At 38.7% G+C, this 12,909-nt stretch overlaps 1 non-coding gene across 1 annotated transcript; it reads right to left on the reverse strand.

Annotated features, from left to right (window-relative positions):
* Window positions 1-632: 632 nt before the first annotated feature.
* On the reverse strand, window positions 633-738 carry LOC124965082 (U6 spliceosomal RNA). Its single transcript, XR_007105090.1, has one exon. It is a non-coding gene; the product is annotated as a U6 spliceosomal RNA (small nuclear RNA).
* Between the last annotated feature and the right edge of the window lie 12,171 nt (window positions 739-12,909).

Below are 12,909 nucleotides of genomic sequence, written 5' to 3' on the forward strand. Positions count from 1 at the left end.
TTAAATTCAGACAAAATTTATTATGTTCTCATATTTCCACAAAAATTTTATGGTATTTTGAGGTAAAAGCGTCTCAAGTTCGTCATGTAGATAGACCACAATTGACTCAAATATTTTCCCTATATACCACATACATAGAGGAGGCTTAACATTTATGTTTCATTCTCTTGATGAAAATAACTGTTTTTCCTTGGGATTGGCTCCTTGAGAAGTGTTTTCAGACCTGAAATTACATGGCCATTGATCTTTTTAAAAGAGTATTCCCAAATTACCTTTCTGAAAGTGTTACATCAATTCATGCTTCCATCGACAATGTCAATAGTCGCCATCTCAAGGTTTGTCTCTGCCAGTTAATGTGGGTTTTTTGTTTTGTTTGTTTTTTTCCTCCTTTTTTATTAGTACATTATAGTTTTACATAACAGTGGGGCTCATTTTGACATAGTCATAAATGCTCCTTTTCAATCCTCAGTACTTCGTCTTTCCATCACCTCCCTCCTCCAGTTCTCTTCCTCTACTCCACTGTCTTCCATCTATTTAACTAGTTTTATTAGTGTACTATGGTTGTATATGAGAAATTGGAAAGTGTTGTGAAGTAGTCATACATGCATATAGCATAATTTGGTTGGTTTTGTAAAAATATTGAACGCTTCATGAATTTGCCTGTCATCCTCTCTCAGGGGCCATGCTAATCTTCTTTGTAGTGTTCCAATTTAGTATATGTGCTGCCAAAGTGAGCACTCCATATTAATGTTTCACTAATTTAATATAAGAAAATGGTATGGTGTAATTTAAATATAACTATTGATTCTTATTTCTCTCCTGTCCAGAGAGCTGGGAAGAATTCTCTGACATCAACCTTGTGCCAGGATAGAAGGTCAAAATGCCCAAACACATAGTAAGGCAGACACTTGCACACAGAGCCAGTAAGAGTAGAAATTGGTTCAACCATTCTGAAGAGTAATTTATGAAGACACATAAAATACTTTAAAATGTCTTCTCATCTTTGGAAATTACTTTTCAGTGAATCTCATCTGAAACATGCAGCATTATTTACAGTATTAAAAATGTGAGGAACCCAGGTGTCCAACGGAAAGAGAATTATTGAGTGAACCATGATACTGACTTAGAAAGAAGACTAAGAAAGTTACTTGTCATGCTTAGGAAGAATATTTTAATGACACATAAATGGGGGAGGGAAAAAAATAAGATAACATTCTAGGTGTAATATGATCTCCTTGTGTGGAAAATGCTCAAAGGAAAGTCTAGAAAGCAATATGCCAAAATAGTAATAAAAAGTTGCCAGAGTGGTAAGTTTATGATTTATCTTTATCCTGCCTTTTAACATTTTCTAAATTACTCAGAATGTCAGTCATTTACATCAACAATCGAGAAGTACAAAAAAGAGAAAGAGAAAATACCCTTAAGTGTCAAGATACCAATGTGCTTCTATGGAATTTGAAGCAAGCAACATTTAGAACAAGTCTAAACTCAACACTTCCTCTCCCTCCACCAACCTTTATTCCACTGAATTAACTGTTACTTCCCTAGCATCTCCACTTGACATAGCCTCTTTAGGAACACAGATGCTGTCTTCCTCATTTGTAGATTCTATCTCCTATTCAAGCCAGTGTCTAATATTGTTTCTCATGAAGAAATTGATGTTTACTTTTCATGGATTTATTTAGGCATTCAATCAATCATTCAGAAAGACTTATTTACTAGCACATGTTGTCCCAGGCACCATAATCCAGGGAAACAAATATAAACAAGGAAGGGTTTCTCTCCTCACAGAGTGTAAGTAAAATCCAAAGGGAGTACTAAACAGAGTTTCAGGATGGAGATGAGTAATTTCTTCAGTCAGCCATACCTGTCGAGTTATTAGAATATCAGGTTCCATGCCCTGCTCCTTGGTATTAGAAGACCGTCACAAATACCCTTTGATAATCCTATCCGTGCCTGTGTCACCCTTCCTGCTGCGGAGGCTGGGGCAGTGCTGTCGGATACTCCAGCATCCCCTAACACTGCCTTCTCTGCCATGGTCACAGCCTTGGCCTCTGCAATGAGTCAACACTATGGTGGTCTCACCAGATGCTATTTCTTTACTCTGGGTCTTTCCTGTTTTTTTGTTTGTTTGTTTGTTTGTTTTGTTTGTTTGTTTTCTTGTTTTTGTTTTAATTTCCTTTTTTTTCAATTTCTCCCACAATCCCAGGAAAACCCAGAACCCTAGAAATTTATGGAGTTGCTCACCTCTGCTTCCAGGCTTGGATTATCAGCCCTATCTCTGTGTCCTCCATAGAGTAGAGGATTTATTTACAAAGTATTGTCCCACCAAGCAAGAAGAGCTTCTTCCTATCTTTGATCTCTCCTCTACTGAAGAAATTTATCTTCTGCCTCTCTCTTCTACTCTCAAAAGAGACCCGTTTGAGGGAAGGCCTATTTCTATCTCTCTGTGGTCACATTTCAGGGAAACCCATCAGATACAGGAGGGAAATCTCCAACGTAAGTGGTAGAAATGGAGGAGTCTCAAGAGTGAAGGAGCAGCATGGAAGGATGATCCCCTGGAGAGAAAAGTCTCCATAGTAAGGTTTTTCAATTAGCTTATTCTCATCTGCCTGCTCCTTTTGATTTAACATATAAATCCCAACAAATGGGCTCCTCCATAAATACAGATTCTCAGTTACACCTACAGGAAAATTAAAATATATAACCTCCTCTGTTTCGATTTGAGTTCTTTTCTTCTCTCCTTTCCCTTCTCCAATTTCATAGATTCCTAAGTTTCTGGATGAGAAAGAACTTCAAAGAAAATAAAAAGCCTCATTGTATGTTGAAATTCTTCTGCAACATCTCACCAAATTGTCCTTCAACTTTTGCTTGTGCACTTCCTGGACAGGGGACCTCATTACCTTATTGGTCAGTCCATTCTATCATTTATAGCTTTAAAAGTTAAAATGTTTGTATTCCCAGTAGTAGAAACTGTTCCTCCTGATGCTTTCTTGGCCCCAATTCAAGCTCTCAACATGATACCGTACGAATCTCATTCTTCCTTCATATGAAATTCCTTCCAATGCTTCTATTCTTCCAATTTGTGCTTCATTCTTCTTCTTCCTCTTTTTAACTTTCATATAAGAACACTGTGGGAAAAAAATAAAAATACACGTAATCTAATTTTCCTAGCAATGTTAGGAGATAACAGAAATAAATTTTGGCAAGATAAATTCATTCATTTTGTGCGATGAATGCTTACCTGCTATTCTCATTGTTCCAGGTCTCTTGCAAAAATCTAGGGATGTCAGGTGAATGATGTTCACTCTTTGTACTCAGGAAGTTCACAGTCTTGTTGTTAAGAGTATATATTCTAAAGACCATTTTCTCTGATATGGAGATGCTAATTCACAATAAGAGGAGAGGATAGGGAAGAATAGAGGGGAGGGGAATTAGGTAGAGGCGAGTGAAGAGAGGGGAAAGGGTATGGGAGTAGGAATGATGGTAGAGTGAAACAGACATTATTACCTCATGTACAAATATGACTGCATGACTGATGTGATCCTACAATACGTATAATCAGAAAAATGAGAGATTACATTCCATTTATGTATGATTTATCAAAATGCATAAATGCATTCTACTGTTATGTACAATGAATTAGAACAAATAAAAAATATTTTAAAAAGACTGTATATTCCAGCATTAGAGGCTTTGGTTTTAATTCCTGGTAGGCCTGTGTAGTCATTAGGTCTTAAATGTATCATGTGAAATTCAAATAATAACAGTACCATTTGACCAGTTTGTGAGAATTCAATTAGACAATCCATGTAGAGTTCACTAAACGATTGATAGATGCTGGCCATCATTTTTGGGAAGGGTCCTGTAAGAAAGAGATAGGTCAATTTCAAGACAGTGAGTAGATTGGGGAAAAACAGAATGTGCTGCAGCAGCATAAAGGGCACCTATTTAAGACCTGATGAAAACCAGAGAGCAAGGGACTTTTAGCTAAATCTAAAAAGAGGGAGGAATTTGGTGTGTGAAGAAGTTGGAGAGGGATATTATGGGAAGATATATTAGGCTATGCAAATGTGTGGATCTGTAGGAGCCCACAGGGATTCAGAGAACTACAAAATATCTAGACAGTTGGAGCACATGTGGATCATGGCCACGGAGGACAGCGAGTTGTTTCCAGAGGTCATAACACTGAAAATCCCGTAATCCAAGCCAGGAGAATGAACTCTGTCCTATGGTCATGAGAAGCTCAGGAAAGATTCATATGAAATAATCACATCTGCCGTTCCAGATCACTCTGGAAGATGGTGAAGTGGAGAGAGGCAACCCTGGAGGAACAGTGGATCTCTCAGCAGGCAGGTTCGGCTCATTCTTAGGTTGCCAATAATGCAGGGGTGAATGAGCAAGTGTCAGCTGCATGATTTATCCAGAATTTTACAAGCAGTGAAATATAGAAGGAAGTCCTTTCATTTCATTATTAGTATATTCATAAGCGTTATGTTTTATAGTTCAGTATTATTTTGGTTTTGATTTATAGGTAGCATCAAGAGGGTTGCAGCACCAAAGCTCTGAAAGGGCTTAATCCAGCTATGAATTAAAGGGGAAACTTTGGTGGAACAAATGAGAAATAAAAAGGATCAGAATTAAGGCAACAGCACTAAAGATAAAGAGAAGTGGCAAGATTCAAGGAGATAACACTCACAGTTGAATTCTTCTTTTTTTTAAGGGCATAGACTTTTATTCAGTTCAAAGTGTCTCTGTGACAGTGACAGTGCATGACAGCCTAATTGCCCTGCATAAATTGACTTCTGATGTCACAAATGTTTTCTTCACAGGAGTTTATAAATTTCCCCAAAAAATAGTTGACCAAGATATTCTCTAAATCCTCATTTATTTGTTTCTCATTCATTTACTTAATAAATATTACTAAACTTTACCATGAACAGCAAAAGTATCCGGGGGATAAGAGATATTCCCTAGACTTAGGAAATTTACAGCCCAGCAACGTGAATAGATGTTGGAAAATAAAAACGAAAACAAAACTCATCATTTTAAGCACATTTTTAAGAGCAACAACCTTCTTTGACACTTAACTCTTCAAAGAAACTGTTGTATATGTTCTATGGACATTGTGTTGGCTGATAACCACCTTTTTACAAGTCCAATGGACAGGTTTCAATCAGTAACTTACTTGAAATCTCAGCAACATTCAAGACTTTTTTTCTCTTGGAATTTTCTGTTTCCTTAGCTTCTGTAATATCACAATCTCCTTTTCACTCCTTTGCTTCTGCTTCCCCATCTCCTTCATGTTGGGGTTCTTCAAATCTCTATCTTATGCTGTATTTTCCTAAGTGAACTTGTCCACTTACAGGTTTTGCATATCCTCTGAGATCTCCAGACTCAGATTATCAGTCCCAATCTCTTGTGAGCTACAGATTCATATGACTCAATTGATTATTTAATACCTCTACTGTGATGCCTCATGAGTGTCTTAGCCATAACAAGTTCAAAACCCAAATACTGGGGTTCCAATTCTTCCTTTCTTAAAATGTGCTTCCTTTCCAGTGTTATACCTCTCAATACATGGAATAATATACCCACTTGCTTCAGAAAACCCTGAGGCTGGGCATGGGGGCGCACACCTGTCATCCCAGCAGCTCGGAAGTCCGAGTCAGAAAGATGGCAAGTTCAAAGCCAGCCTCAGCAACACTGAGGAGCTAAGCAACTCAGTGAGACCCTGTCTCTAGATAAAATGCAAAGTAGAATTGGTGATATGACTTGGTGGTTGAGTGCCTCTGAGTTCAATCCCTGGTACACCCTGCCCCCCTGCAAAAAAAAAAAGAAAACCCTTAGTGTTACCCCTGACACTTACACAAACGTTGAAACCTCTCTTCACCTCTTCCCTTCTCCTTGATTCTCCTGGCCCCGCCTCAGTCTGGGGCACCATCACCTCTCACCTCTGCTGCCAAGATATCTTCCAAACCTCTCTCTTCAGAGTTACTACTGTTTCCTCTCCAATAATTTTCAACACAGTGATCATATTTTTTTTAACACACACACACGTACACACACACACACACACACACACTCCTAATCATGCCATTCCTTGTTTAGGAATGTTTAACAATGTCAATTTAGCCTAATTTTCAAGACCTAGTATAAACGGACACAAGCTAACTCTGGTGTCTTAATGTGACACATGCATACTCCATGTAGAAATATTTCAGTTCCTTAAATATGCTATGACTTGACATTCCATGGGGACCTTGTGCTTGCGCTTTCTATTTCATGCACTAATCCCTAATGTTTGCCATTTCATGTCCATGCTATCTCTCTCCAAGAGAGCATCTATTTTCTTGTTTATTTATTGCCTCCTCCCTTGTACTAAAATGTAAGCTCCATGCAGCAGGGACTTGAGTGTTTACTCACTGCTATGTACTCAGCATTTAGAAGGGTCTCTGGCACAAAGTATTAAGTCAATGAATATGTGTTTCATGATCAATTAGCTAATCCTCAGATTGTTGGTTTGGTTAGCTCTTTTTTTTTATTTTATTGGACCTTCGACTCTTGTACCACCCACTTCTCTAGCATCTACCCATCACGGTAATAATTCCACATTTCCTCAAGCTGATTACAGTACTTATGAGTAAGCAGGAATTTGAGGGATGGGTAGGACGTTCAGTCACCTGACATTTCCACCTCTCAGTTATTTACTAAAAATAGAAAACTGGGGTCAGGGTAGGAAGGATCCTCTTTTAGGCTCTGTTGAGTTGTATGATTTTAGGTCTATATCATTGAAGATTCAAAAAGCAATAGGTAGTTAACTGCTGAGGAGTGTCAAAGGACAGAGGAATGAGCTCTGTTCTAGGGGTAAGGGTCTTAGACTGCGATGGAAGTCAGCTATGTGACAGTTGCCTCTCTGTGTTATAGTAGCTTCTCCTATAAAACTAAAAAAAATAACACCTTGCCATGATGGGAAGTAGAATCTCAAAGTTTATCTACTTTTTAGATATGTTTCCATCTACTGTCCATCTAATATTTAAGCAATTGAAAGTTGCTATTCAGCACTGAACCAGACGTTGGGCTAAAAATGAGCCTGAAAAAAATCCGTAAAATCAAGTGTTAACTTTTCAGTCTAGGAATCATATAAGTAGGTATTTAACTCAAAATTCAATATTCTAAGGACAAGATAGAAATGTGGGAACTAGTCTGCACAGACACCTAATCGTGTCATTGCCATTGCATCATTCCATTGTGTCCATGTATCCAGAGTCATCAAATCTGGGCTCTGTGTAGGGGTTTTAGAGATCTTCTGTCCAGCAGATTCAAATCTGGAATCCCCCAGCCAAGTCGTAGCCAAGTGGTTCCTACAGGCAGACACACAAACTCACCCGTTACTGCACTGCACGGCAGACAGCTCTCTGGGCATGCCGACATCGGCAATTGCCCGTGGTTTTATTTCCCCAGGTACCTAGTGTAACACAGCCACTGCCTGACAGATCTAATCACAGGCAGGGTCTCTTTCGCAGTCACCCCAGAGTAAAAGCTCAGCGTGTTCCCAAGGAAATGACTGAAACATACAAATCAATTGCCCTTTTCTTCTCTTTTTTTTGACCCCATTTTGAATGCAAGTATGAGGTTTGATAACAGTACCAAGAGAGGAGGTGGATTTCATACGTCCAGGGACTCATCAAAAGGAAAAAGACTGCACAAAGATAGAAGTGTTCAGCCTTGTGCCAGCCTCAAAGATTACCACAGCCGCTCCTGAGAATAGCCAGGAACCCAATCAAATTCTCAAATGTCAGTGTCAGAGTGGCAAAAGAAAAAACCTCCTTCAGCACCCACCCCTCGCTGCCTCCAGGACGTTCATCACCACACTGTTCCTTGCCCATGTCCCTAATTACCAACCTCTGGGCCTCTGTTTATACTTTTGCCCCTACCTGAGACATCATAAAGCAATACCACACATGCAACTTCAGTGGCTCCTCCAGGCCAGCTCAAGTGTCTTCTCATGCATGACAATTTACTTGGATGATCTCTTCTGAAATTTCTACATCACTCCCAGCATAATTCAATATGATCCTCATCTATGTTTGCCTTGCATTATCATCATCTTTGTTCACATCTCATGTTATCTGCTGGGCTGGGAGCTCCTTGAGGGCAGGGTCAGCCTTTATATTTCGTGTAGCATGATCTCGGGCTTGGCACACAGAAAGCCCCAGATTCATGTTTGTTAATTAAATGACTAGAGTAGAACTGATCTCACAGATATAAGTGACCTAATTTTCGGCCTTTAGGGATACAATTTAATCATGAAAAGAACTTGAGGAAGACCTACTTGTTTCACAAAGAAGCTAGTTAGAAAGGGGCCATATTGGAGGCTTCCTGTTTTCTTGCCAGGAAGCAAATTGTTATTCCAAGTAGGTTGGTCCCAAAGGTCTGTCTTCCCTGCGTGCGAGGTCAAGCAGCATTGTGCAGAGGCTGGGACAAGCGTGTGCTACAGAGGCAGATGTATCTGTTTGGAATTCTGAGTCCTGTGTTAACAACTATGTGGCCTTGGGAAATTCACCTCTCTATTAAGCAGTAGCAGTAGTCTCTACCACTGGGGAATACCAGGAAGGATAGGTGTGTAGACTGCCTTGAACAGCCTCTTGCATCTTGTTTAGAATCAAATTTATAGTTCATAAGTAGAAATTTATTAAAGAAACTATGTTATGTCTTGCATTTTCTGAATTTCTGATTACCTACAAATATGCCTCAGTTTCTATGTGGTGTGTCTATTTGTGGCCTCAGCTGCATGGGGGGTAGGAATTCTTTTCCAATTCAGGTTCTTTTAAATAGAAAACTGGAGTTGGAGTGTTGAAACACTGAGTTCATTGATTATAAGTATCATAGATATCAAGGTATATGGAGCCAGTTCTTACAGAAAAAGGCTCTGTGGTTAATCAAAGCCACCACACATGATCCAACATGGCAGAGCCGTTTCATCTCTTTACTACCCTCTCTTCTCACAGTCAGGGCCTTAGCTCCAGCTCTCATAACTTCTCACCTGGACAACTGCCTCCATCAGTTGAATCTCTGTCTTCATTTTTATCTCATCCCTCTCCGTCAGCTTGTTTGCAGCAAGAATGGATGATCCTTCCAGAATCAAATCTTGTAAGATCTCTTCCTGGTCTATACTCCAGGAAGTATACCTGGAGTATACTTCCCATTTACCTACAGAATTCATATCAAGCTCTTCCAGAGAAACACAAAGACAGAAACAGGTGGATACATACACCCATGAGGTGTGGCAGCCGAGGTGGAAGAAACCCTTCTCTGCCTCATCTCTGGCAGGGTAGATTGTACTCATCGTCAAAACAGTGGTACATATGTCAGCCCCTCACTATCTATCATAAAAAGGGTGACATATTAAAATTTCTTTTGCTTTTCCCTTTCATATTCTCTCTCTCTCTCTCTCTGATAGGGGAAGTGTTTGGGAATGTAAGGCCCATCCCATTCCAATAATAGATATATAATGAGCACACTTACTGTTTCTTGGGGACCGGTCGTCTGTTTAATAAAATTGTCTTGGCATAGTTATATACAGGATCAACTTTCATTTTCAATTAAGAGGATCCACTTTCATTGCTGATTTGGAAGGTAAAGCATATGGTCACATTTTGATGACATATAAGTGGACTTCAAAAACTCAGAACTCCTAGAGGTAATCCTCATGGTTCTATTCTCAAACATTACTTTGTTATAGCAAAGAATGTGGTTTTTTTTTTTTTTCTTTCACTCCTAGTCATTAAGGAAATGAAATTTTTCACTTTACCCAGGTTCCTGCTCTGTTATTTTCCCCCACCCCACATGACAAAAGAAGTTGTATAGACCTTTTTAGAAAATCATGATTCAATTGTTTCTCTGGTTCAACCCATCTGGACAACTGAATATTGCAGTAAGTTTTCAAGGTCATATCTTGTTTCATTTCAGTTTTGTCTTAAAAGATGATATTCACACCACTATTTATAAAATATGATTTATCAGTTTTCTACCTCATTGAACATACTGAAATTCAAAGATGTATTTTTGAGGTGATTCATTCTCAGAAGAATAATATTAAAGTGACTGACATATTCAAAAGTGCACTGTGGTTTTGATGTGAGCTATTTTCACATCTGAGCACACAAACTAAATGTGTACATGTGTATGCATATTATTTTACACATGTACAAACATTTTTAAATTTACACATTATTTTTAGTGTTTATTCATTTCACTACTTTGTTAATAAAACTTTTAACCCAAATACTTTAAATTTAAAGATTATAGGAACTGGGCATGGTGGCGCACACCTGTAATCCCAGCAGCTCCAGAGGCTAAGGCAGGAGGATCACAAGTTCAAAGTCAGCTTCAGCGAAAGGGAGGCGCTAAGCCACTCAATGAGACCCTGTCTCTAAATAAAATACAAAATAGAGCTGGGGATGTGGCTCAGTGGTCGAGTGCCCCTGAGTTCAATCCCCATTATCAAAAAAAAAAAAAAAAAAAAAAAGAGAGAGAGAGAGAGATCATAGGAAAGACAAATAAATGACTATATAATTGGCACAAACAATATAGTTAGACATTGAATTTACTTCAGTTTTTAATCTGTTTTTTGGAACTATTTTTTCTTTTTTTTGTACCCGGGATTGAACCCAGGGGTGCTAGAACTGTATTTCTGAGCACATTAAAGTGGTGTATAATGATGTCATTCAATGATGCTTGCTTTTCCAGTACGGCTGCCTCTTTTTTTACTTTAACTACATTTGGTCATATTTCAATTCCTTTCCTGTTACTTGCATTTCATCTTTCAAGATGATCTTGATATTTAACTCAAAAGAACTATTCAGCATATTGTGTGATATCTATCTGTCATCTATCTGTCTGTCTATCTCTATCTTGTTCTTATTGGTCCCATCCAAATTAATGCTTCTGGGTTCAAAAAGTTCAGGCAATTGTCATACAAATTTTGTAGGTATAAAAAAAATGAATGCCAAAACTATGTATTTTTGCAGTGATGGTTCAACATCTTCTTAATAAGAAATCTCTACGTTTAGTCACCTTGGAACCAAAAGGTTATACAATAATGCTCACATTTTAAGAAACACTTAAGGACAGACTTTTTCAGCTAGCTTCTGGAATTAACAAATGGTCCACGAGTCGTAGTTGGTTAGTGCTACATTGTCCCCTCTGAAGTATATAATGAGGAATCTTGGGGCAAGGTCATGGTCTTCATGGTGTTTAGTGATTTGGGGTTATTTCTGAGTTTTGCACATTTTGTAAATGTTAACTTCTTTTAAGATTATGCCTAAGATTTCCTGCATTTAGTCATTGATACATGTTTTCAAATTTAAGATCATTATATTTTAAATAAAAAATAAGTCCCAAAATAACACACACAAGCACACACGGAAGAATCGTCTACACTTTATATTCTCAGGGAATTCACAGATAGGAAATAAAATAAAATAAGTATATAATGTTTTGTAAATCTTGCACTATTAAACAAAACATGTGACCAACTGCAATTTGTAAGATAAAATAGTTGCTTGATTTTACTTTTGTGTGGTGTGTCATCAAAATATTTGGAATAAACCTTACGACAGTTCTTATGTAAAATTTATGTTTGCAAAATGATAGATAATGGCCTAGAGGTTCCCCTGATCTTTCATCGTATACTCTTAACAATATCTGCCACCCAACCTGAAAAATAAAGACTTAGCATGACTTACAAAGACCTGGCTCTGCTTTTCACTCCATTTCATCGCTCATCTTCTGTTTCTCACCTTGCTCTCTGGCTCCAATTGTCTGAGGTTTCTGTCATTGTGGTGGAATCCAAGGACAGAGTGCCCAAGAGCATGATCTGTCAAGCCAGACTGCCTGGGTGAGAATCTGAGACATGCTGCAGCCTTGGTCTGGGACAAGCTACTTACCATCTCCTAGTCCAGGGTTCTGTAGCTATAAAAAGAGGATAATAATTATATACCTCAGGGGGCTACTGTGGGATTAAAGGACAGTACATACTAGATGCTTAGAACATTGATGACCCCTTTAAAAAGATTATATGAGAGTTATTTACTAATTCCTCTAACCATCGAAATGATGTTTCTCCTCCAAACCACTGTCCTCAGTTGTGATCTCCTCTGAGATTCCAACTTCCAGGTCAGTTGGGACTCCCAGATGTCCCCTGAGTTTAACCCATCACTTTAAGCTATAGCTGTCAGTTTATTCATTTCTCCTAGAGGATTATGGGCCACTCGATCTCAGGCGGAGTTTTCTTTACCTTTGCCTTGCCAGTGTGTATTCCAGAGGTATAAATGTTCCACAAACTCATCAAGTGCTAATCAAACTAATACATGTTAGAAACATCAAGGAAAGCCATGGAGAAAAATGCTATTCCTTTTGAATAACACTAGATACAAAATGAAATTTTTCAAAATTACCTTTTCTTTTCTTCCTGTTGTTGCACAAAATGGGGTGCTTAGAAAGATCCACTCTCTCTTCCTTGAGCTACAGGCCTTGGCCACATGGAATTCACATGTCCACGCAGTGTCTCTTGGAGCATGGCATACCCTTCCTTGCCTGTGATTTTCTGTGACTGTGCTGTCCCTCCTGGGATTGGGCTACCTCCTCAGGGGGGTAGCACCTTCCCTGAAGTCTGAGGGTTCCTACTGATGGAGAGACTACTGGCTTCTAATTCCTTCCAACTGAGGTAGTTCTGTCAATATTTTGGACCTAGGACCTAAAAGCAGAATGGAGAAGCCACCAGGAGCCAATTAAATTAGATTAGCCCACTGGGAATGACAAACTTCATGTAAATATAAAAGGAACCTCTTCTGAATCATGAATTCTTGGGGAAAGGGGGATAGGATTTGTGGTGCTCCCTGAGCA

This window comes from Sciurus carolinensis, chromosome 14 (assembly GCF_902686445.1).
Source record: "Sciurus carolinensis chromosome 14, mSciCar1.2, whole genome shotgun sequence".
Lineage (NCBI taxonomy): Eukaryota > Metazoa > Chordata > Mammalia > Rodentia > Sciuridae > Sciurus > Sciurus carolinensis.